Source organism: Rutilus rutilus, assembly GCF_951802725.1.
Source record: "Rutilus rutilus genome assembly, chromosome: 1".
Classification (NCBI taxonomy): domain Eukaryota; kingdom Metazoa; phylum Chordata; class Actinopteri; order Cypriniformes; family Leuciscidae; genus Rutilus; species Rutilus rutilus.
The window spans coordinates 48461828-48485998 of NC_140209.1; positions in this window are offsets into that span (position 1 = coordinate 48461828).

Here is a 24171-nt window from a genome sequence, read left to right on the forward strand (position 1 = left end):
TGGAACAGAGCAGTTGATTTCCCTCTTCAACCCAGGTCTCAGCCTCTCTTCCACCTCCAGTAAAAATAAAACAACACTAAATCACCAAACTGCTCTTCCTTTTTCCTTGCAACCTCACACAGTGGGGAGCTCACCATATTCAGCCACAATGTCTCTGATGACGAGGCCCTGATGCTTACAATGACGGCCCTGTTTTTTATAGTGCAAAATTACAGTAAACGTGAATCATTCGCATTAGAGAGAATTGACAGCACAGAAGTGGATGATGAGGACAGAAAAAGACATGAAGGCAAGGATATAGTAGAGAATAGTAGAGCAATTTATTGCATTAGCAGAAAGTGTGCGCATGTTAATGCCAATGCTGATCCACATAGGTGTACAGGTCAACTTTACGTCATCATACTGCACTTGATCTTCATCCACACCAGGGTTTGGGAGCATTCCGGAGTCAAATATTGAGGCGTCATCCTAGTAGTCTGAGCCGCAGCGACAGGATCTTACTAAAGTTATACCAAACTAATCCTTTATTTCAGTATACTTCAGCACATTAGGAGTTGTGAGAGTGTGTCTGGGTGGTTTGAAGATTTATGTAAGAGAGGGGAAGGAAAGTACAGTCTTTCTAAGACATTGAAAGTGCAGAGAAGAGAGAGAAACTAGAGGAAAGGTTTTAGCAGTCAGACTGTTGGGATCAATCCACTTCAGCCTCATATCCCTAAAGCCAAACCCCAAACATGTGGAACCAATCAACAGCTGAAAATCATATCACCACAGTTTTCTGTCTCTGTCTGTCTGTATTTAATAAAATCATAACATGAGGGTCAGGCATGATTGGCTCTCCTTTCAATCTCGCTAGGCTACATAGGGAGAGTGGGTTATTCGAAGCAGCCAATAAGAATACACCTTCAGCACCGAGGTCAGCCAATTGTGTTGCAGATTTCTTGGGTCAGTTAACTTGTACAGGGAAGGTCAAGCAATATGGTGTCAAGCTCTTAAGGCACCAAACCATTAAAACGGAATATAACCGAATAGCAAAAAGCCTTTTAGAAGGTGAAGGAAAGGCTACATCATAAAGCTACGGACATTTATGAGTAATTTTATTAGCCTTTGAGAAAAGAAGGCAAGCATACTTTTTTAATGGAAATGTTCTGTTGCCTTACAATAGGTGAAATCTCCCGAACAAGGTCCCCAAGATACCATCCAGAGCTCAATTAAAATACATAAACATTCATTCTAGTTTAGAGCTCCACTGAAGACTGAGGTCCAGTGAGAGGTCAAGGGATTTTCAGTGTGGTCTTAACTATAGAATTAATGTTTTTGTAGCTTAATTTGATCTTAATTAGATCTAATTCACTATGAGGCCTCACTCAAAAAAAAAAAAATCCCTTTTGGTTTTGGATGCATGACACTAAATGGTGTGTGTGTTTTATTATTATTGTTTTGAGAGGGAGAGTGTGAACATCCTGTAAAGGGATGCGCGTGTTGGGTGGTTTCAATAATTTTGTTCTCTCTTTCTCTCATGTAACTCTTTTCTTGTATTTACATCTGCACACACATGTGGATATGCGCGCACACACACAGATGCGTGGGCCAATTTCCTGAGTGATTTTCTTTCTTTTTTTTTTCTTTTTTTTACACTTTTTATTGTCTAAAAAACATGTTAATGGGGACATAGAGCTGGAGAATTCTCAGGATCCCTTTTAGATCAAGACTTCTGAACTGAGAACAGACAGATCAGGTTGTTTTTGGCTCTGCTGGTTACCAAAAAACACCCAAATTTGGCCCCAAAGGGCCACCCTCTGATTTTCTTTGTCTTTCTCTCGCTCTTATTTCTCATATCAACCCAGCTGTGTAGGTGTCATTTGAGCATTGGACATGTCCCCCATCCCACCCACTCTGGAAAAAAAACAAAACAATTATATGCCTGTAATTCAAAGATAATCATTTTCAACCATATGAGGTAATAAACACTGTGGGTATAAAACAGCCAATCTTGAACACATTAAAAAGAAGTCGGAAGATTTCTACAGTCACAAAGTGGTGTGCGATGTGTTTCCATATGAACCGACTAATTTGTAAACAGGAGTCAGCCATGCTTATTATTATTTTTAATTTTTTTTCATTTACATTTGAGAAGTCTGGTTGTTAATATTTGCATGTAGAAGGTGTGTAATTGAAAGAGGATGTTTCACATTACACCACTGCCAAAACACAGTCATTGTGCCTAATGACTCAAAAGGTTAATCTCATTAATGTTGATATTTGTATTAATACTTTTATTCGCAAGTATGCATTAAATTGTTCAAATGTGACTAATAATTTTACAATAGATTTCTATTTTTAACAAATGCTGTTCTTTTGAACTTTTGATTAAATAGTCCTGACATTTTTTTTATCAAGGTTTCCACAAAAATGTTAAGCAACTGTTTTCAAGAACGATAATAATAAGAAATGTTACTAAATTAGCATAATATATGATTTCTGAAGGATCATGTGACACTGGGTAATGATGCTGAAAATTCAGCTTTGACATCACAGGAAAAATTTACACTTTAAAAAATATCAAAATAGTTGTTTACTGTTAACTGGCTATTCAGAGTATGAGTATTCAGAATATTTTCCTCAACATTAATCAAAAACAAAAAGACAGATGCACAACTGACTCTAGTCCAAACACATAATATTCGCTCAGTCTCTCTAAACACAAATGCTTCCTCCTATAGTAGCATACCCTGCTCTCTCTCTCCTCCCTTGGGATGGATAGATTAGTGTGGGGTGATGGGCGACGGTGGTCTCAATATCATGTGTCAGTGCTGTTCAGATCAAACAGAGAAATACTGATGATCTCTGTCCTGCTCTAGGGTGCCTTTTCCCCCCTTCACAAAGAATCCTGGGCCCCTAGAGACCTCAAGCATCAGTGAGGGAGCTGACGGGACTCCTCTATCACAGAGACACTCAGTCGGGAACAGGGATAAAGATGGGGATGAAGATCTACGGAATAAACTAAAAATAAACACTGAGGCTGAGATTTTACATATTTTATGCCAGTCCAAAATCCGTCCCTTTAAGGAGCAGAAAGATAATGCAGTGTTTTTTTGTCGTATACTGCAATATGACACTTCCCTCCCTTTCATCAACCCAAGGAGCACAATTATTCACTGTAAACATGTTTAAAATGCTCCAGCTTCGTCCCAGCGCTGCTCTTAGTGGCCTTGGTCTAGGTAAGTTAATCACTGGGGCCTCCTGGTCTGGAGGACCCAACCATAAAGGCTTAAATTTAGTCATTAGTAGGGGAGTTTCTCTACTTCAGCTAATCAATCAGTGTTAGACGGTGAAATAGACAGAAATGAGGGAGGGGGCTGACTCCTTTATTGCTCTGTAAGGCCACTCAAGCGATCAATAAGTTACTTTGATCATAATTAGATGATCAGGTTTTTTTTTTTTTGCACTTTAAACCTGAAATCACTAATGGTCCTCTGTCCACAGAGCGCAATCATGCATATTCCAATGCACTGCTGTCATAAAGGCCACTTCTGTTATAGACCGACCAAAAAAATTACATAATTTATTGAGCTCTCCACCCCTTCCTCAAACCAACAGTCATTAATCAATGCTGATGTCTCAAGGATCAATAAGGAAAAAATGGTATGCACTGACTCCAAGATTACAATAATGATGGAAATGGAACAGACACAATATTTAATGCAAAGGCATATAAATATAAATATAAATATAGCTGCGAGCAGCGATTGCGGGCCCAAGCCGGTGGCACCGCCACCCTGGTGCCTTTAGTTACACTAAAGCCACCGGGGTGGCGGTGTCACCGCCTTGGGCCCTCCATCGCTGCTCGCAGCTATATTTATATATATATATATATATATATATATATATATATATATATATATATATATATATATATTATACAAACATATATATATATATATTATACAAACATATATATATATATATACCGTTCAAAAGTTTGGGGTCAGGAAGATTTTTAATGTTTTTAGGAGAAGTCTCTTCTGCTCACCAAGGCTGCATTTATTTGATTAAAAATACAAACAAAAACAGTAATATTGTGAAATATTATTCCAATTTAAAACAGCTGTTTTCTATTTTAAAATATTTTACACTGTAATTAATTTATGTGATCAAAGCTGAGTTTTCAGCATCATTACTCCCATCTTCAGTGTCACATGATCCTTCAGAAACCATTCTAATATGATGATCGATGGTCAATAAATATTAATTATTATTTTCAATGTTGAAAACAGTTGTGTACAGATTTTTTTTCAAAATGCGTTGATAAATGTAAAGTTCAAAAGAACAGCATTTATTTCAAATATAATTTTTTTAACATTATAAATGTCTGTACTGTAACTTTTGATCAGTTTAACTCAATCTCGATGAATAAAAGTATTGATTTATTTTATTTCTTTCCCCCAAAAATAAAATTAAAATTATTACTGACCCCAAACTTCTGAACGGTAGTGTTTAATGTTACAAAAGCTTTAGATTTCAGATAAATGCTGTTCTTTTGAACTTTCTATTCATCAAAGACTGTACACAACTGTTTTCGACATTTAAAATAATAATGAATGTTTCTTGAGCATCAATCATCATATTAGAATAATTTCTGAAGGATCATGTGACAATGACGACTGGAGTAATGATGCTGAAAACTCAGCTTTGATCACAGGAATAAATAACAGTTTAAAATATATTAAAATAGAAAGCAGCTGTTTTAAATTGGAATACTATTTTACAATATTACTGTTTTTGTTTGTATTTTTAATCAAATAAATGCAGCCTTGGTGAGCAGAAGAAACTTCGCTTAAAAATCTTACTGACCCCAAATTTTTGAACAGTAGTATATATATATTATATAAAAATGTAAGGGATAAGACACAGATAATTTTACTTGCCTGACCTGATTAGAACAATGAAAAAACTTAAATGAAAAAATAACTTGGGAATCACTAAAACGAGGGCGCGATTGAACAGTGGACACATAAAAACATACTCTGTCATTTTGTTCAGAACATCATTCAAACTGCAAAGTGTTAACTTATATTTTTGTACAGTAGCAATAAAACACAACATTGTGCTTTTTTAAAATACATTCAAGCAATCCGCCCCGAAAATGAAACTAAAATGCTCACGGCTGCACAGGCATTCATAATGGTGCGCGTCCTCAGCGAGGAACGAGCAGAACAGAGTCAACGTTTTTTAGGTCATTGCTCCTTTCATAGGAATTTATTGAAAAAGCTCGCTCTGCTCCGCACCATTATCAATGTCCGTGCGGACGAACATATTTTACTTTCGTTTTTAAGTTAGCGATTAAAAAGCCCCCAGCGGTGTCACACGTCAGTTAACCGGTGGTAAAATATTCTCACTGTCACATACCTAGTATATTTTTATATAGATATAATAGGCCTACCTGATTTTGAACACAAGAGGGCAGTATAGCACTATGTTTGACTTTATTTATTTATTGTTTAGACTAAACAACCATTCTGGCAGTTTTTAAACTTAAACTTCATTCTTAAATTGAAAAAAAAGAATAAAATGAGTTAAGTTCTGATATTTGTATACTTTTATATAGTAATAAATGGTGTATAATTACATTTTTAGAATATATGAGCCTTTTGCTGTTTACTTTTTAGACAATACTTTAATCCCTCGCCATAGCAAAACCGTTTGAGATATTTATTATCCGTTCACAATTTAGCATCATTAATATATTTTTATCATGTTGAAAAAGTTTGGTGGGAATAAAATAAACCACTTAGATAAAGGTGGCTAAAAATTCAGAGGCTGATTTTGCAAAAAAATCCACATTCAGACCAAAATATCTGACTTCCTGATGGTCAGAGCTAATGACTTTAAATTAGAAAGTTGTCCGGGTCGATGAGATCAATATATGAACTGAGTTTTTTTTACTGTAGTTAAAACTAACCCCCCCACTTTTGTCAAAAGCATGTTGAAAGTGACACACTTCCTGCTGCCAGTTGGTGGCGCTATAACTTTGAATCACAATAGCCACATCCATCTGATCGGCCTCTTACCACGAACACACTGGTGAAGTTTCATCAAGATCAGTTAATGTATGCAGCAGTTATTCCACTTCGTGTTTCTCTTTTCTCGCCATAAATTCGATTCCTCGCCACGGCCAAACCGTTCGAGATATCAAAAATCCGTCCGCAATTTAGCATCCTCAAAGTCTTGACTACATGCACACCGAGTTTGGAGGGGACACGGTGAATTTTCTAGGAGGAGTATTTCACATTCCACAGCAAGCGTTTTCCAAACAACCCATAATAGCCGACTTCCTGTTGGGCTGGCGTAAAACTTGACCAGGGGAAAGTTGTTCGGCACGATGAGATCTATATGTGTACCGAGTTTCATATTAATTCATGCAAGCGTGTTTGATATATGGACCAAGTTTTAGAACCCCGTTCAAGGGGGGCGCTGTTGAGCCCCCCAGCCACGCCCGGGTACCAGCTTCAGCCCGGCCCTGATGGCCGTGGGTTCTGACCTGTGTGCAAAGTTTCAAGAGTTTTTGAGCACGTTAAGGACCCCAAAAGCCCCTGAAACCTTGATTAACAATATAAAAGCAATAGTCAAATCCCCCCTCCCCTCACACACACACAGACACAGAGAGAGGGAGAGAAAATTCTTCAGAAAATCCACATTCAAACCAAAATATCTCTCTTCCTGTTGGTCGGAGATGGTTAATGTCAATTAGAAAGTTGTCCGTCTTGATGAGAACAATACACATACCAAGTTTTGTTGCTGTTGATAAAACTAACCGCCCCATTTATGACTAAAGGTGGCGCTACTGAGCCCCTCACCACGCCCGTTTCTGAAACTTTGCACATGTCTACGGGCTAATAAATGTGATGTGTCTGTCGAGTTTCATCCAATTTCAAGTATGTTAAGAGTCTCAAAAGCATCAAAAAAGAATATTAAAGTTTGAAGCGTTGCCATGGCAACAGTATTAAAGATATCAAAAATCCTTTCACAGGTCTACATCTGCCGTGTGTTTACATTATACACATAAAGTTTGAAGCAAATCGGGTAAAAATAAGAGGGTGATTTCAAAGCATTTTGAAAGTGACACACTTCCTGCTGCCAGTTGGTGGCGCTATAACTTTGACTCACAATAGTCACATCAATGTGATCGGCCTCTGACCATGAACACACTGCTGAAGTTTTATCAAGATCAGTCAATGTATGCAGAAGTTATAATACACTTCCTGTGTCCCATTATTCGCCATAAATTCGTTTCCTCGCCTTGGCCAAACCGTTCGAGATATCAAAAATCCGTCTGCAATTTATCATCCTCAATGTCTTGACTTCATGCACACCGAGTTTTGAGGCGAATGGATGAATTTCCTAGGAGGAGTACATCAAATTCCACAGCATGCGTTTTCCAAACAACCCATAATAGCCGACTTCCTGTTGGGCTGGCGTAAAAAGTAAAAGTACGAAAGTTGTTTGGCCCGATGAGATCTATATGTGTACCGAGTTTCATATTATTATATGCAAGCGTGTTTGATTTATGGACCAAGTTTTCGGACCCTGTTCAAGGGGGCGCTGTTGAGCCCCCCTGCCACGCCCGGGTACCAGCTTCAGCCCGGCCCTGATGGCCGCGGGTTCTGACCTGTGTGCAAAGTTTCAAGAGTTTTCGAGCATGATAAGAGCCCCAAAAGTGCCCGAAAGGTTGACAGAAAAATAATAAATAATAATAATAAAATATAGCTGCGAGCAGCGATTACGGGCCCAAGCCGGTGGCACCGCAACCCCGGTGCCTTTAGTTACCTGAAGGCACCGGGGTGGCGGTACCGCCGGCTTTGGCCCTCCATCGCTGCTCGCAGCTATATATATATATATATATATATATATATACATACATACATACATACATACATACACATACATATATATGTATGTATATATATATATATATATATATATATATATATATTATTGTTCAAAAGTTTGGGGTCAGTAATATTTTTAATGTTTTTAGGAGAAGTCTCTTCTGCTCACCAAGGCTGCATTTATTGATTAAAAATACAAACAAAAACAGTAATATTGTGAAATATTATTCCAATTTAAAACAGCTGTTTTCAATTTTAAAATATTTTACATAGTAATTCATTTCTGTGATCAAAGTTGAGTTTTCAGCATCATTACTCCAGTCTTCAGTGTCACATGATCCTTCAGAAATCATACTAATATGATGATTGATGCTCAATAAATATTCATTATTATTTTCAATGTTGAAAACAGTTGTGTACAGATTTTTTTTTTTTTCAAAATGCTTTGATGAATGTAAAGTTCAAAAGAACAGCATATATTTCAAATATATATATTTTTAACATTATAAATGTCTTTACTGTAACTGTTGATCAGTTTAACTCATCCTTCATAAATAAAAGTACTGATTTATTTTATTTCTTTCCCCCAAAAATAAAATTTTAATTATTACTAACCACAAACTTTTGAGCGGTAGTGTTTAACGTTACAAAAACTTTAGATTTCAGATAAATGCTGTTCTTTTGAACTTTCTATTCATCAAAGACTGTACACAACTGTTTTCGACATTTAAAATAATAATGAATGTTTCTTGAGTATCAATCATCATATTAGAATAATTTCTGAAGGATCATGTGACAGTGACGACTGGAGTAATGATGCTGAAAACTCAGCTTTGATCACAGGAATAAATAACAGTTTAAAATATATTAAAATAGAAAGCAGCTGTTTTAAATTGGAATACTATTTTACAATATTACTGTTTTTGTTTGTATTTTTAATCAAATAAATGCAGCCTTGGTAAGCAGAAGAAACTTCTCTGTTATTTGCGCGCCACAGACTGCACGCACGTCCGCTTAGAGTTCCGCCTTTTGCCTTCCGTCAATATTACGTTATTAGAAAAATATTTTTTTAGAGAATCGTTTTTTTGACATTTGTGAATCGATTCAGAATCGTCCACGTCCGCATCGCGATGCATCTAAGAATCAATTTTTTCTCCCACCCCTAGATTTCATACAACAGGTTAATAAACAGTTACAATTAAGTCACTTACATTTTAGATGCAATGTTGACTGTTTTTGTTCTGTTTCAGCAGCGAAAATAGTTAAACAAAGATCACGGCAGAACCATCACGCATCACGTGTTTTCTCATAACTGAACGATTCAGCATTTTTAACGAATCGGTTGACTCAAAGATTGAATGATCAATCCATAAACATCTGTCTTAATCATGATCGACTCATTCGAACGAATCGTTTGAACGAATGAATCAAGGACTCGCTTATTAAGATGGATGCCTGGCGACACCTAATGGCGGTTGTTTAAAAGCATCATTCTTTCCCACATGTGTGTGATTTGTGTGTGCAACATTATCATTATTTTTCTTTCACTATTATATTAGCGATTTAAAAGCACCCACTCGTGTCACACGTCGATTAACCGGTGGGAAAATATCCTCAGACACATACCTAATAAATGTATATTTAAATACAATATTGGCCTACCTGGTAAAAAGTTTTATATACTATTTTGATGTCCTTTTGGACACAAGAGGGCAGTATAGCCCTATGTTTGCTTTTTTGTTGAACCAAATAGCACTAAATAGCCTGTTTTTAACCTTTTCATTCTTCTTGAATTGCAAAAACAGAATAAAATGGGTTTAGTTGTGATATTTGTATACTTTTATATAGAAATAAATGGTATATAATTACATTTTTAGAAGATTTTTACTTTAAATATGCTAAATTGTGAATGGATAATAAATATCTCAAACGGTTTTGCTATGGCGAGGGATTAATGTAGTTTCATCATGTTGAAAAAGTTTGGTACGAATAAAATAAATAGTTTAAGAGGAGTGGCTAAAAATTCAGAGGCTGATTTTGCAAAAAAATTCACATTCAGACCAAAATATCTGACTTCCTGATGGCCAGAGCTATTGAATGTAAATTAGAAAGTTGTCCGGCTTGATGAGAACAATATAGAAACTATTTTTTCTTTACTGTAGTTAAAAGTAACCCCCCCACTTTTGTCAAAAGCATGTTGAAAGTGACACACTTCCTGCTGCCAGTTGGTGGCGCTATAACTTTGACTCACAATAGCCACATCCATCTGATCGGCCTCTTACCACGAACACACTGCTGAAGTTTCATCAAGATCAGTTAATGTATGCAGAAGTTATTCCACTTCCGTGTTTCTCTTTTCTCGCCATAAATTCGATTCCTCGCCACAGCCAAACCGTTCGAGATATCAAAAATCCGTCCGCAATTTAGCATCCTCAAAGTCTTGACTACATGCACACCGAGTTTGAAGGGGACACGGTGAATTTTCTAGGAGGAGTATTTCACATTCCACAGCAAGCGTTTTCCAAACAACCCATAATAGCCGACTTCCTGTTGGGCTGGCGTAAAACTTGACCGGGGTAAAGTTGTTCGGCCCGATGAGATCTATATGTGTACCGAGTTTCATATTAATTCATGCGAGCGTGTTTGATATATGGATCAAGTTTTAGAACCCCGTTCAAGGGGGCGCTGTTGAGCCCCCCAGCCACGCCCGGGTACCAGCTTCAGCCCGGCCCTGATGGCCGTGGGTTCTGACCTGTGTGCAAAGTTTCAAGAGTTTTTGAGCACGTTAAGGACCCCAAAAGCCCCTGAAACCTTGATTAACAATATAAAAGCAATAGTCAAATCCCCCCCTCCCCTCACACACACACAGACACAGAGAGAGGGAGAGAAAATTCTTCAGAAAATCCACATTCAAACCAAAATATCTCTCTTCCTGTTGGTCGGAGATGGTTCATGTAAATTAGAAAGTTGTCCGTCTTGATGAGAACAATACACATACCAAGTTTTGTGATTCTAGGAAAAACTACACCCCCATTTTTGACTAAAGGTGGCGCTACTGAGCCATTCCACCACCCCCGTTTCTGAAACTTTGCACATGTCTACGGGCTAATAAATGTGATGTGTCTGTTGAGTTTCATGCAATTTCAAGTATGTTAAGAGTCTCAAAAGCATCAAAAAAGAATATTAAAGTTTGATGCGTTGCCATGGCAACAGTATCTAAGATATCAATTATCCTTTCACAGGTTTACATCTGCCGTGTGTCTACATTGTACACATAAAGTTTGAAGCAAATCGGGTAAAAATAAGACACTGATTTCAAAGCATTTTGAAAGTGATGTACTTCCTGCTGCCTGTTGGTGGCGCTATAACTTTGACTCACAATAGTCACATCTGTGCGATCGGCCTCTTACAACGAACACACTGCTGAAGTTTCATCAAGATCAGTTAATGTATGCAGAAGTTATAACACACTTCCTGTTTCATTTTTTCGCCATAAATTTGTTTCCTCGCCACGGCCAAACCGTTCGAGATATCAAAAATCCGTCCGCAATTTAGCATCCTCAAAGTCTTGACTTCATGCACACCGAGTTTGGAGGCGAATCGATGAATTCCCTAGGAGGAGTACATTAAATTCCACAGCATGCGTTTCCAAACAACGCTAAATAGCCAACTTCCTGTTTGGCTGGCGTAAAACTTAGAGCACGAAAGTTGTTCGGCCGGATGAGATCTATATGTGTACCGAGTTTCATATTATTACATGCAAGCGTGTTTGATTTATGGACACGTGTTCGGATCCCGTTCCAGGGGGCGCTGTCGAGCCCCCCTGCCACGCCCGGGTACCAGCTTCAGTCCGGCCCTGATGGCCGCGGGTTCTGACGTGTGTGCAAAATTTCAAGAGTTTTCGAGCATGTTAAGAGCCCCAAAAGTGCCCGAAAGGTTGACAAAATAATAATAATAATAATAATAATAATAATAAATAATCCTACCGGAAACAATAGGGCCTTCGCCCTTTCAGGGCTTGGGCCCTAAATATAGCTGCGAGCAGCGATTACGGGCCCAAGCCGGTGGCACCGCAACCCCGGTGCCTTTAGTTACCTAAAGGCACCGGGGTGGCGGTACCGCCGGCTTTGGCCCTCCATCGCTGCTCGCAGCTATATTTATATATATATATATATATATATATATATATACATACATACATACACACACATACATATATATATATATATATATATATATATATATATATACATACATACATACACACACATACATATATATGTATATATATATATATATATATATATATATATATATATATATATATATATTTATATATATATTATTGTTCAAAAGTTTGGGGTCAGTAAGATTTTTAATGTTTTTAGGAGAAGTCTCTTCTGCTCACCAAGGCTGCATTTATTGATTAAAAATACAAACAAAAACAGTAATATTGTGAAATATTATTCCAATTTAAAACAGCTGTTTTCAATTTTAAAATATTTTACATAGTAATTCATTTCTGTGATCAAAGTTGAGTTTTCAGCATCATTACTCCAGTCTTCAGTGTCACATGATCCTTCAGAAATCATACTAATATGATGATTGATGCTCAATAAATATTCATTATTATTTTCAATGTTGAAAACAGTTGATACAGATTTTTTTTTTCAAAATGCTTTGATGAATGTAAAGTTCAAAAGAACAGCATATATTTCAAATATATATATTTTTAACATTATAAATGTCTTTACTGTAACTGTTGATCAGTTTAACTCATCCTTCATAAATAAAAGTACTGATTTATTTTATTTCTTTCCCCCAAAAATAACATTTTAATTATTACTAACCACAAACTTTTGAGCGGTAGTGTTTAACGTTACAAAAGCTTTAGATTTCAGATAAATGCTGTTCTTTTGAACTTTCTATTCATCAAAGACTGTACACAACTGTTTTCGACATTTAAAATAATAATGAATGTTTCTTGAGTATCAATCATCATATTAGAATAATTTCTGAAGGATCATGTGACAGTGACGACTGGAGTAATGATGCTGAAAACTCAGCTTTGATCACAGGAATAAATAACAGTTTAAAATATATTAAAATAGAAAGCAGCTGTTTTAAATTGGAATACTATTTTACAATATTACTGTTTTTGTTTGTATTTTTAATCAAATAAATGCAGCCTTGGTGAGCAGAAGAAACTTCTCTGTTATGTGCGCGCCACAGACTGCACGCACGTCCGCTTAGAGTTCCGCCTTTTGCCTTCCGTCAATATTACGTTATTAGAAAAATATTTTTTTAGAGAATCGATTTTTTGACATTTGTGAATCGATTCAGAATCGTCCACGTCCGCATCGCGATGCATCTAAGAATCAAATTTTTCTCCCACCCCTAGATTTCATACAACAGGTTAATAAACAGTTACAATTAAGTCACTTACATTTTAGATGCAATGTTGACTGTTTTTGTTCTGTTTCAGCAGCGAAAATAGTTAAACAAAGATCACGGCAGAACCATCACGCATCACGTGTTTTCTCATAACTGAACGATTCAGCATTTTTAACGAATCGGTTGACTCAAAGATTGAATGATCAATCCATAAACATCTGTCTTAATCATGATCGACTCATTCGAACGAATCGTTTGAACGAATGAATCAATGACTCGCTTATTAAGATGGATGCCTGGCGACACCTAATGGCGGTTTAGTGTTGTTTAAAAGCATCATTCTTTCCCACATGTGTGTGATTTGTGTGTGCAACATTATCATTATTTTTCTTTCACTATTATATTAGCGATTTAAAAGCACCCACTCGTGTCACACGTCGATTAACTGGTGGGAAAATATCCTCAGACACATACCTAATAAATGTATATTTAAATACAATATTGGCCTACCTGGTAAAAAGTTTTATATACTATTTTGATGTCCTTTTGGACACAAGAGGGCAGTATAGCCCTATGTTTGCTTTTTTGTTGAACCAAATAGCACTAAATAGCCTGTTTTTAACTTTTTCATTCTTCTTGAATTGCAAAAACAGAATAAAATGGGTTTAGTTGTGATATTTGTATACTTTTATATAGAAATAAATGGTATATAATTACATTTTTAGAAGATTTTTACTTTAATCCCTCGCCATAGCAAAACCGTTTGAGATATTTATTATCCATTCACAATTTAGCATATTTAATGTAGCTTCATCATGTTGAAAAAGTTTGGTACGAATAAAATAAATAGTTTAAGAGGAGTGGCTAAAAATTCAGAGGCTGATTTTGCAAAAAAATTCACATTCAGACCAAAATATCTGACTTCCTGATGGCCAGAGCTATTGAATGTAAATTAGAAAGTTGTCCGGCTTGATGAGAACAATATACAAACTATTTTTTCTTTACTGTAGTTAAAAGTAACCCCCCCACTTTTGTCAAAAGCATGTTGAAAGTGACACACTTCCTGCTGCCAGTTGGTGGCGCTATAACTTTGACTCACAATAGCTACATCCATCTGATCGGCCTCTTACCACGAACACACTGCTGAAGTTTCATCAAGATCAGTTAATGTGTGCAGAAGTTATTCCACTTCCGTGTTTCTCTTTTCTCGCCATAAATTCGATTCCTCGCCACAGCCAAACCGTTCGAGATATCAAAAATCCGTCCGCAATTTAGCATCCTCAAAGTCTTGACTACATGCACACCGAGTTTGAAGGGGACACGGTGAATTTTCTAGGAGGAGTATTTCACATTCCACAGCAAGCGTTTTCCAAACAACCCATAATAGCCGACTTCCTGTTGGGCTGGCGTAAAACTTGACCGGGGTAAAGTTGTTCGGCCCGATGAGATCTATATGTGTACCGAGTTTCATATTAATTCATGCGAGCGTGTTTGATATATGGATCAAGTTTTAGAACCCCGTTCAAGGGGGCGCTGTTGAGCCCCCCAGCCACGCCCGGGTACCAGCTTCAGCCCGTCCCTAATAGTCGTGGGTTCTGACCTGTGTGCAAAGTTTCAAGAGTTTTTGAGCACGTTAAGGACCCCAAAAGCCCCTGAAACCTTGAATAACAATATAAAAGCAATAGTCAAATCCCCCCCTCCCCTCACACACACACAGACACAGAGAGAGGGAGAGAAAATTCTTCAGAAAATCCACATTCAAACCAAAATATCTCTCTTCCTGTTGGTCGGAGATGGTTCATGTAAATTAGAAAGTTGTCCGTCTTGATGAGAACAATACACATACCAAGTTTTGTGATTCTAGGAAAAACTAAACCCCCATTTTTGACTAAAGGTGGCGCTACTGAGCCATTCCACCACCCCCGTTTCTGAAACTTTGCACATGTCTACTGGCTAATAAATGTGATGTGTCTGTTGAGTTTCATGCAATTTCAAGTATGTTAAGAGTCTCAAAAGCATCAAAAAAGAATATTAAAGTTTGATGCGTTGCCACGGCAACAGTATCTAAGATATCAATAATCCTTTCACAGGTCTACATCTGCCGTGTGTTTACATTATACACATAAAGTTTGAAGCAAATCGGGTAAAAATAAGAGGGTGATTTCAAAGCATTTTGAAAGTGACACACTTCCTGCTGCCAGTTGGTGGCGCTATAACTTTGACTCACAATAGTCACATCAATGTGATCGGCCTCTGACCATGAACACACTGCTGAAGTTTTATCAAGATCAGTCAATGTATGCAGAAGTTATAATACACTTCCTGTGTCCCATTATTCGCCATAAATTTGTTTCCTCGCCTTGGCCAAACCGTTCGAGATATCAAAAATCCGTCCGCAATTTATCATCCTCAATGTCTTGACTTCATGCACACCGAGTTTTGAGGCGAATGGATGAATTTCCTAGGAGGAGTACATCAAATTCCACAGCATGCGTTTTCCAAACAACCCATAATAGCCGACTTCCTGTTGGGCTGGCGTAAAAAGTAAAAGTACGAAAGTTGTTTGGCCCGATGAGATCTATATGTGTACCGAGTTTCATATTATTATATGCAAGCGTGTTTGATTTATGGACCAAGTTTTCGGACCCTGTTCAAGGGGGCGCTGTTGAGCCCCCCTGCCACGCCCGGGTACCAGCTTCAGCCCGGCCCTGATGGCCGCGGGTTCTGACCTGTGTGCAAAGTTTCAAGAGTTTTCGAGCATGATAAGAGCCCCAAAAGTGCCCGAAAGGTTGACAGAAAAATAATAAATAATAAATATAGCTGCGAGCAGCGATTACGGGCCCAAGCCGGTGGCACCGCAACCCCGGTGCCTTTAGTTACCTAAAGGCACCGGGGTGGCGGTACCGCCGACTTTGGCCCTCCATCGCTGCTCGCAGCTATATTTATATATATATATATATATATATATATATATATATATATATATATATATATATATATATATATATATTATACAAACATATATATATATATATATATATATATATATATATACACACACCGTTCAGAAGTTTGGGGTCAGGAAGATTTTTTATGTTTTTAGGAGAAGTCTCTTCTGCTCACTAAGGCTGCATTTATTTGATTAAAAATACAAACAAAAACAGTAATATTGTGAAATATTATTCCAATTTAAAACAGCTGTTTTCCATTTTAAAATATTTTACACTGTAATTAATTTATGTGATCAAAGCTGAGTTTTCAGCATCATTACTCCCGTCTTCAGTGTCACATGATCCTTCAGAAATCATTCTAATATGATGATTGATGGTCAATAAATATTAATTATTATTTTCAATGTTGAAAACAGTTGTGTACAGATTTTTTTTCAAAATGCGTTGATGAATGTAAAGTTCAAAAGAACAGCATTTATTTCAAATATAATTTTTTTTTAACATTATAAATGTCTGTACTGTAACTTTTGATCAGTTTAACTCATTCTCGATGAATAAAAGTATTGATTTATTTTATTTCTTTCCCCCAAAATTTAAATTTAAATTATTACTGACCCCAAACTTCTGAACGGTAGTGTTTAATGTTACAAAAGCTTTAGATTTCAGATAAATGCTGTTCTTTTGAACTTTCTATTCATCAAAGACTGTACACAACTGTTTTCGACATTTAAAATAATAATGAATGTTTCTTGAGCATCAATCATCATATTAGAATAATTTCTGAAGGATCATGTGACAGTGACGACTGGAGTAATGATGCTGAAAACTCAGCTTTGATCACAGGAATAAATAACAGTTTAAAATATATTAAAATAGAAAGCAGCTGTTTTAAATTGGAATACTATTTTACAATATTACTGTTTTTGTTCGTATTTTTAATCAAATGAATGCAGCCTTGGTGAGCAGAAGAAACTTCGCTTAAAAATCTTACTGACGCCAAACAGTAGTGTATATATATTATATTAAAATGTAAGGGATAAGACACAGGTAATTTTACTTGCCTGACCTGATTAGAACAATGAAAAAACTTAAATGAAAAAATGGAATCACTAAAACGAGGGCGCGATTGAACAGTGGACACATAAAAACATACTGTCATTTTGTTCAGAACATCATTCAAACTGCAAAGTGTTAACTTATATTTTTGTACAGTAGCAAAAAACACAACATTGTGCTTTTTTAAAATACATTTAAGCAATCCGCCTAGAAAATGAAACTAAAATGCTCACGGCTGCACAGGCATTCATAATGGTGCGCGTCCTCAGCGAGGAACGAGCAGAACAGAGTCAACGTTTTTTAGGTCATTCCTCCTTCCATAGAAATTTATTGAAAACGCTCGCTCTGCTCCGCACCATTATCAATGTCCGTGCGGACGAACATATTTTACTTTCGTTTTTAAGTTAGCGATTAAAAAGCCCCCAGCGGTGTCACACGTCAGTTAACCGGTGGTAAAATATTCCCACCGTCACATACCTAGTATATTTTTATATAGATATAATAGGCCTACCTGATTTTGAACACAAGAGGGCAGTATAGCACTATGTTTGACTTTATTTATTTATTGTTTAGACTAAACAACCATTCTGGCAGTTTTTAAACTTAAACTTCATTCTTAAATTGAAAAAAAAGAATAAAATGAGTTAAGTTCTGATATTTGTATACTTTTATATAGTAATAAATGGTGTATAATTACATTTTTAGAATATATGACCCTTTGAGTGTTAGCTTTTTAGACAATACTTTAATCCCTCGCCATAGCAAAACCGTTTGAGATATTTATTATCCGTTCACAATTTAGCATCATTAATATATTTTTATCATGTTGAAAAAGTTTGGTGGGAATAAAATAAACCACTTAGATAAAGGTGGCTAAAAATTCAGAGGCTGATTTTGCAAAAAAATCCACATTCAGACCAAAATATCTGACTTCCTGATGGTCAGAGCTAATGACTTTAAATTAGAAAGTTGTCCGGGTCGATGAGATCAATATATGAACTTTTTTTTACTGTAGTTAAAACTAACCCCCCCACTTTTGTCAAAAGCATGTTGAAAGTGACACACTTCCTGCTGCCAGTTGGTGGCGCTATAACTTTGAATCACAATAGCTACATCCATCTGATCGGCCTCTTACCACGAACACACTGCTGAAGTTTCATCAAGATCAGTTAATGTATGCAGAAGTTATTCCACTTCGTGTTTCTCTTTTCTCGCCATAAATTCGATTCCTCGCCACGGCCAAACCGTTCGAGATATCAAAAATCCGTCCGCAATTTAGCATCCTCAAAGTCTTGACTACATGCACACCGAGTTTGGAGGGGACACGTGAATTTTCTAGGAGGAGTATTTCACATTCCACAGCAAGCGTTTTCCAAACAACCCATAATAGCCGACTTCCTGTTGGGCTGGCGTAAAACTTGACCAGGGGAAAGTTGTTCGGCACGATGAGATCTATATGTGTACCGAGTTTCATATTAATTCATGCAAGCGTGTTTGATATATGGACCAAGTTTTAAAACCCCGTTCAAGGGGGCGCTGTTGAGCCCCCCAGCCACGCCCGGGTACCAGCTTCAGCCCGGCCCTGATGGCCGTGGGTTCTGACCTGTGTGCAAAGTTTCAAGAGTTTTTGAGCACGTTAAGGACCCCAAAAGCCCCTGAAACCTTGATTAACAATGTAAAAGCAATAGTCAAATCCCCCCCCCCCCTCCCCTCACACACACACAGACACAGAGAGAGGGAGAGAAAATTCTTCAGAAAATCCACATTCAAACCAAAATATCTCTATTCCTGATGGTCGGAGATGGTTAATGTAAATTAGAAAGTTGTCCGTCTTGATGAGAACAATACACATACCAAGTTTTGTTGCTGTTGATAAAACTAACCCCCCCACTTATGACTAAAGGTGGCGCTACTGAGCCCCTCACCACGCCCGTTTCTGAAACTTTGCACATGTCTACTAGGTAATAAATGTAATGTGTCTGTCGAGTTTCATGCAATTTCAAGCATGCTAAGAGTCTCAAAAGCATCAAAAAAGAATATTGATGTTTGATGCGTTGCCATGGCAACAGTATTAAAGATATCAAAAATCCTTTCACAGGTCTACATCTGCCGTGTGTTTACATTATACACATAAAGTTTGAAGCAAATCGGGTAAAAATAAGAGGGTGATTTCAAAGCATTTTGAAAGTGACACACTTCCTGCTGCCAGTTGGTGGCGCTATAACTTTGACTCACAATAGTCACATCAATGTGATCGGCCTCTGACCACGAACACACTGCTGAAGTTTAATCAAGATCAGTTAATGTATGCAGAAGTTATAACACACTTCCTGTGTCCCATTATTCGCCATAAATTCGTTTCCTCGCCTCGGCCAAACCGTTCGAGATATCAAAAATCCGTCCGCAATTTATCATCCTCAATGTCTTGACTTCATGCACACCGAGTTTTGAGGCGAATGGATGAATTTCCTAGGAGGAGTACATCAAATTCCACAGCATGCGTTTTCCAAACAACCCATAATAGCCGACTTCCTGTTTGGCTGGCGTAAAAAGTAAAAGTACGAAAGTTGTTTGGCCCGATGAGATCTATATGTGTACCGAGTTTCATATTATTATATGCAAGCGTGTTTGATTTATGGACCAAGTTTTCGGACCCTGTTCAAGGGGGCGCTGTTGAGCCCCCCTGCCACGCCCGGGTACCAGCTTCAGCCCGGCCCTGATGGCCGCGGGTCCTGACCTGTGTGCAAAGTTTTAAGAGTTTTCGAGCATGATAAGAGCCCCAAAAGTGCCCGAAAGGTTGACAGAAAAATAATAAATAATAATAATAAAATATAGCTGCGAGCAGCGATTACGGGCCCAAGCCGGTGGCACCGCAACCCCGGTGCCTTTAGTTACCTAAAGGCACCGGGGTGGCGGTACCGCCGACTTTGGCCCTCCATCGCTGCTCGCAGCTATATTTATATATATATATATATATATATATATATATATATATATATATATATATATTATACAAACATATATATATATATATATATATATATATATATATATACACACACCGTTCAGAAGTTTGGGGTCAGGAAGATTTTTTATGTTTTTAGGAGAAGTCTCTTCTGCTCACTAAGGCTGCATTTATTTGATTAAAAATACAAACAAAAACAGTAATATTGTGAAATATTATTCCAATTTAAAACAGCTGTTTTCCATTTTAAAATATTTTACACTGTAATTAATTTATGTGATCAAAGCTGAGTTTTCAGCATCATTACTCCCGTCTTCAGTGTCACATGATCCTTCAGAAATCATTCTAATATGATGATTGATGGTCAATAAATATTAATTATTATTTTCAATGTTGAAAACAGTTGTGTACAGATTTTTTTTCAAAATGCGTTGATGAATGTAAAGTTCAAAAGAACAGCATTTATTTCAAATATAATTTTTTTTAACATTATAAATGTCTGTACTGTAACTTTTGATCAGTTTAACTCATTCTCGATGAATAAAAGTATTGATTTATTTTATTTCTTTCCCCCAAAATTTAAATTTAAATTATTACTGACCCCAAACTTCTGAACGGTAGTGTTTAATGTTACAAAAGCTTTAGATTTCAGATAAATGCTGTTCTTTTGAACTTTCTATTCATCAAAGACTGTACACAACTGTTTTCGACATTTAAAATAATAATGAATGTTTCTTGAGCATCAATCATCATATTAGAATAATTTCTGAAGGATCATGTGACAGTGACGACTGGAGTAATGATGCTGAAAACTCAGCTTTGATCACAGGAATAAATAACAGTTTAAAATATATTAAAATAGAAAGCAGCTGTTTTAAATTGGAATACTATTTTACAATATTACTGTTTTTGTTCGTATTTTTAATCAAATGAATGCAGCCTTGGTGAGCAGAAGAAACTTCGCTTAAAAATCTTACTGACGCCAAACAGTAGTGTATATATATTATATTAAAATGTAAGGGATAAGACACAGGTAATTTTACTTGCCTGACCTGATTAGAACAATGAAAAAACTTAAATGAAAAAATGGAATCACTAAAACGAGGGCGCGATTGAACAGTGGACACATAAAAACATACTGTCATTTTGTTCAGAACATCATTCAAACTGCAAAGTGTTAACTTATATTTTTGTACAGTAGCAAAAAACACAACATTGTGCTTTTTTAAAATACATTTAAGCAATCCGCCTAGAAAATGAAACTAAAATGCTCACGGCTGCACAGGCATTCATAATGGTGCGCGTCCTCAGCGAGGAACGAGCAGAACAGAGTCAACGTTTTTTAGGTCATTCCTCCTTCCATAGAAATTTATTGAAAACGCTTGCTCTGCTCCGCACCATTATCAATGTCCGTGCGGACGAACATATTTTACTTTCGTTTTTAAGTTAGCGATTAAAAAGCCCCCAGCGGTGTCACACGTCAGTTAACCGGTGGTAAAATATTCCCACCGTCACATACCTAGTATATTTTTATATAGATATAATAGGCCTACCTGATTTTGAACACAAGAGGGCAGTATAGCACTATGTTTGACTTTATTTATTTATTGTTTAGACTAAACAACCATTCTGGCAGTTTTTAAACTTAAACTTCATTCTTAAATTGAAAAAAAAGAATAAAATGAGTTAAGTTCTGATATTTGTATACTTTTATATAGTAATAAATGGTGTATAATTACATTTTTAGAATATATGACCCTTTGAGTGTTAGCTTTTTAGACAATACTTTAATCCCTCGCCATAGCAAAACCGTTTGAGATATTTATTATCCGTTCACAATTTAGCATCATTAATATATTTTTATCATGTTGAAAAAGTTTGGTGGGAATAAAATAAACCACTTAGATAAAGGTGGCTAAAAATTCAGAGGCTGATTTTGCAAAAAAATCCACATTCAGACCAAAATATCTGACTTCCTGATGGTCAGAGCTAATGACTTTAAATTAGAAAGTTGTCCGGGTCGATGAGATCAATATATGAACTTTTTTTTACTGTTAAAACTAACCCCCCCACTTTTGTCAAAAGCATGTTGAAAGTGACACACTTCCTGCTGCCAGTTGGTGGCGCTATAACTTTGAATCACAATAGCTACATCCATCTGATCGGCCTCTTACCACGAACACACTGCTGAAGTTTCATCAAGATCAGTTAATGTATGCAGAAGTTATTCCACTTCGTGTTTCTCTTTTCTCGCCATAAATTCGATTCCTCGCCACGGCCAAACCGTTCGAGATATCAAAAATCCGTCCGCAATTTAGCATCCTCAAAGTCTTGACTACATGCACACCGAGTTTGGAGGGGACACGGTGAATTTTCTAGGAGGAGTATTTCACATTCCACAGCAAGCGTTTTCCAAACAACCCATAATAGCCGACTTCCTGTTGGGCTGGCGTAAAACTTGACCAGGGGAAAGTTGTTCGGCACGATGAGATCTATATGTGTACCGAGTTTCATATTAATTCATGCAAGCGTGTTTGATATATGGACCAAGTTTTAAAACCCCGTTCAAGGGGGCGCTGTTGAGCCCCCCAGCCACGCCCGGGTACCAGCTTCAGCCCGGCCCTGATGGCCGTGGGTTCTGACCTGTGTGCAAAGTTTCAAGAGTTTTTGAGCACGTTAAGGACCCCAAAAGCCCCTGAAACCTTGATTAACAATGTAAAAGCAATAGTCAAATCCCCCCCCCCCCCTCCCCTCACACACACACAGACACAGAGAGAGGGAGAGAAAATTCTTCAGAAAATCCACATTCAAACCAAAATATCTCTATTCCTGATGGTCGGAGATGGTTAATGTAAATTAGAAAGTTGTCCGTCTTGATGAGAACAATACACATACCAAGTTTTGTTGCTGTTGATAAAACTAACCCCCCCACTTATGACTAAAGGTGGCGCTACTGAGCCCCTCACCACGCCCGTTTCTGAAACTTTGCACATGTCTACTAGGTAATAAATGTAATGTGTCTGTCGAGTTTCATGCAATTTCAAGCATGCTAAGAGTCTCAAAAGCATCAAAAAAGAATATTGATGTTTGATGCGTTGCCATGGCAACAGTATTAAAGATATCAAAAATCCTTTCACAGGTCTACATCTGCCGTGTGTTTACATTATACACATAAAGTTTGAAGCAAATCGGGTAAAAATAAGAGGGTGATTTCAAAGCATTTTGAAAGTGACACACTTCCTGCTGCCAGTTGGTGGCGCTATAACTTTGACTCACAATAGTCACATCAATGTGATCGGCCTCTGACCACGAACACACTGCTGAAGTTTAATCAAGATCAGTTAATGTATGCAGAAGTTATAACACACTTCCTGTGTCCCATTATTCGCCATAAATTCGTTTCCTCGCCTCGGCCAAACCGTTCGAGATATCAAAAATCCGTCCGCAATTTATCATCCTCAATGTCTTGACTTCATGCACACCGAGTTTTGAGGCGAATGGATGAATTTCCTAGGAGGAGTACATCAAATTCCACAGCATGCGTTTTCCAAACAACCCATAATAGCCGACTTCCTGTTTGGCTGGCGTAAAAAGTAAAAGTACGAAAGTTGTTTGGCCCGATGAGATCTATATGTGTACCGAGTTTCATATTATTATATGCAAGCGTGTTTGATTTATGGACCAAGTTTTCGGACCCTGTTCAAGGGGGCGCTGTTGAGCCCCCCTGCCACGCCCGGGTACCAGCTTCAGCCCGGCCCTGATGGCCGCGGGTCCTGACCTGTGTGCAAAGTTTTAAGAGTTTTCGAGCATGATAAGAGCCCCAAAAGTGCCCGAAAGGTTGACAGAAAAATAATAAATAATAATAATAAAATATAGCTGCGAGCAGCGATTACGGGCCCAAGCCGGTGGCACCGCAACC